The sequence below is a fragment of the Grammomys surdaster genome, unplaced genomic scaffold, assembly GCF_004785775.1.
Source record: "Grammomys surdaster isolate TR1022 unplaced genomic scaffold, NIH_TR_1.0 422, whole genome shotgun sequence".
Taxonomy (NCBI): domain Eukaryota; kingdom Metazoa; phylum Chordata; class Mammalia; order Rodentia; family Muridae; genus Grammomys; species Grammomys surdaster.
Window position 1 is genome coordinate 1717796 of NW_021604841.1, and position 4196 is coordinate 1721991.

The window sequence follows — 4196 nt, forward strand, 5'->3', positions numbered from 1 at the left end:
CTATCTTCACTAATGTTACTGCAGCAATGTGAAGGAAAATGAAAATAATCACTTTATTATTTCATCTGAAGTGAATTATTTCTTTACTAATAATTTATTTTTTAATTAATTCATTTTGGTTTTTCAAGACAGGGTTCTCTTTCTGTACTGCTCAATGTCCTAGAAATTGCTCTGTAGACCAGGCTAAGCCTGAATTCAGTTAGCTGCATGCCTCTGCTTCTTTAGTGCTAGGATTAAAGCCTTTGACTACATGCTATGATAGATAAAACTAATTCCTGATAAAAGATACAATTAATAGTTTGGATACAAATTTGTTTTTTTCAGAAGGCATAAAAGAGAGTTTATTTTGAAGCCAAATATGAGTACCTATGGCCCAGGAACATAGGCTTCAATTATCAGTAAATGTGTGTTACGAAGTAGTAACAGTCTCAGGATGTTTTTATAGTAACAGAACAAAGTAAGTCATAAATTAAGATTTATACACACATACACACACACATACATACATACATACATACATACATACATACATACATACATACTGGTGGAAACATGAGAGATGTGGCTTATAGCAAAGTGGAGGAAATATGTTAGACCTCAGATAACACCCATAGCCTATTTGGTTGATAGAAACCAGTGATCTATTTAGTTAATATAATGTAAAAGGTTTCACCAGTTAGTTACAGCATGGTAGGACACATCAGGCATGGGCAAAAAAAATGGCTATATATGGGGCTAAAGATAGCCCCAAGTAAATTGTAATTAGGCTCTGGAAATATTACATTCCAACTTCTCACAGTCAGTGAACTTCTAATTAATTAACCAGTCGTCCAGAAGGTTCCATGTCAGACACTACTCTTTCCAGAAAGTTCAGTACTCACAGCCAAAACTTTTTTTTCCTAGTTCTTTTGGTAAGTTCCCAGTTGCTTTGGGATAAACTTGAGTATGAGTATAGGTCTCTACAGACTTCTGGGCCACCCTCTTTCTCAGGGTTCATCTTTCATCACATCCTCTTTGGTGTCTTCATTTTAACCACTGAAGGGAAGGAGTCAGACTCCTCTTCCCCAGGGCTGCCTCAGGTCAGGTCCTAGATACTGGCACCTTCTCTTCTTGGGGGCCTCCCTCCCTTCCTTCCTCTGTTTCTTACTCTCCATGACTGAACCAATTATTTTTACACATACATACACACACACACACACACACACACACACACACACACACACATACATACTGGTGGAAACATGAGAGATGAGTCCAAGTGTGACCGCCCTGCAGTTTTCCAGCTCTTCACTCAGTTCTCACAATTCTTAGCACTTCTCTGTGGCTCTCGATACAAACTGTTTTTCTACTCATGGGTAGAATTCTGAGAACACACCTCTTATCCAGTCTTTGCCCCACTATATTAAGGGTCAGTATAGTCTCTCCCATACCGTGCAGGTGAGAAATACTTTTCAGTCAAATGACTAACAATGATAAGAGAAAAATCTATATTTTCTCTTATATAGAAAGAGCTTACCTCAGGTCAGGTTACCACCTGATAATGTAATATTCTGCCTTGAATGACACATCCTTTCTTAATGTATTATTATGTTCTCATATAAGCAAACCTAGATTACCCTGTCCAAAATAGTGCAGTATGGCACAGAGGTTATGGGGGTGACCAAACACTTTTGGATGAGATCTGAGGCCTGCTCTTCAGAAGAAAATTTATGCTTAGTATGCTAAACTTGTCCAAAAGCTCCATGGCATAGGAGGTCACAGGCTGTATAGGGAAACCTGCTGCCCTACTCAATGGACATGTTATAATACTACCTTCTAAACATTGATATTTCTATACAGACTGAGGCTGCCCTTAGCCTTCCACTAGAAAATGTTGATATCAAGCTAACAGTACTACACAGAAGGAAATCCATTATCACGCCAATCTGAATAGAGGCCACCTGCACAGTATATTATGTAGAACACAACCTCTGGGACACTGGCCTTTCTTAAAGGCCTGAGACAATCTCACTACTCTTGGAGGAAGTTTATCATCACCCCAAAACCTAAATAAACGCCATTTGTGTGGGCTATGTAGAACATAACCTCTGGGAAGCTTGCTTTTGTATTTTATTGTTTTAAAATTTTTCTTATGAGCGGGAGGACGTGTGCAAAATCAAAGAACAACTTGTGAGGTCTCTTCATTCCTTCTAGTATGTGGAACTCCAGGGATCAAACTCAGGTTAATGAGTGCAAGCACCTTTACCTCCTAAGCCATGTCACTGATCCAACACTCGCCTTTCTTGAAGGCAAACAGGAATCGAAAAACCCTGAAGAAGGTGGGTTTGTTGCTATTGTTTAACCTAATGTCTTAGATTCTTGCCTTTTTAAAAGCAGAGGCCCACCATTTTAGGGAGCTTGTAAACTACAACGTAATAGTATAACTGACATAAATCTCAGGACACAAATCTTTGTTCAGCCCTTTTCTGACTGCTCACCTAGAGTGATAATGGGGGCATGCCGCTAACCACGTTTCCAATGAGCCCTTCAGCCCACAGTAGAGAAGCCTTCTGTTCAGTCCTCAAGTTAGCAGAGAAGTAACACACTCACACCCACCACCACCAAAAGCCAACTCCATAACTCTTCAATAAAATTTGTAAGAAAATATTTTTTTGTTTCCTTTTAAGGTGGTAGAACCACAATAACACAGGATTACAGTCACACAGGGCACCCTATAATCCACCAGACCAGCCCTGAACTTAATAGATACCATCCTGATTTAGTTTCTCAAGTCAGCAGAAGTATACACAAGTGCACTCATATCTGACCTTCCTCCAAAACACGCAAAGAAACAAACAAACAAAAACAAACATCACACATACACACACACATACACACACACACACACGACCACGGAAACAAACAAAAACACTTTTTATTAATGACAGCAGGAAAAATAAATATAGATAATGTGCAATGACTTGAGGACTGTTTTAAATAATAAGCCGAACTTTGGTATTCTACTTAAACTCTTATGTACTTTTGAGATATGGTGAAAGTACTTTCTCCACGAGATTTTGACTTAGATTGGAAATTCAATGAGCAAACCTGCTTGACAATATTTCAGCATTCTGAGCTCCCGCTCTGCTTATTATCTGAAAGCACTGAGGGATCAACAGAAAAAAAAATAGTGAAAATGGAATTTTGATCTAACTTTTTTGAAGTTCTAAAGGGTTGTGACTCCAGGCAAAATTGAAGAATAAGTTGAAAAGTGTTTTTCACATATGTCCTTAACTCTTGTGTTTCCACTTGCAAAACAAAACAAAACAAAAGTCTAATTAATCATAAAATTAATGAAAATACAAAAGATTAAATGTTACTTCTGCTGAGACAATCTTAATAGTGTAATATGCCAAATATTTTGAAAGAAAATCACCTTTAAAGTGTAACGTATTTCTTTGAAATCAGATGGATTTACTTCATTCTGATTTCAAAAAGGTTAACTTTGTGCACATAAGTTAATATTACAGCATTATCTTTGGGTGTCGGGAGGTTATTCTACATATAACTTACCTTACTATTACTGAGTCACAACTAATTGTTAGAAAATGTTCATTATTTGTATCACTTGCTAACTCACAACATATACAAACTGTTAAATTGTCTTTGACCCTGGAAGCAAAATTCACCCAGGAAAAATTCGATTGAAAGGAGTCTAAAAGGAAGCACAGAGTCTAAGCCAGCTTACTTTAACCTGTATTTACAGTTACTGCACATCAGACCGAAACAGATACTGCACATTGTCCTAGTTGAAATGGATGTTCAAAACCTTAATGGAATTTGTATGTGAACATCTACTTGTGTTACGAATTTTCATAGAATATTTCATTTAATTTCTAAAGAACTTTGATGTACTTTCCTGTTTTAAAGAGCACTGGATTACTAAGACGACTTAGCATATTAAATGCCTTGATGCACAAGTCTAGAGACCTGAATTTAAGCTCCAGAACATACATGGAATGAAAAGAAAGAACCTGCTTTGCAAAGTTGTCTTCTGGCTTCCACAGGTACAGCATCAGATGTTCATTTACTCACCCAATACATCATGCTCCCCATATAATAATAATTAAACTGTGTGGAGATGATTGCTTCTATAGTATAATTACCTCTTGTGACACAGAAATTTTGTATTCAGAAATCCCACACTGGTGTCAAAG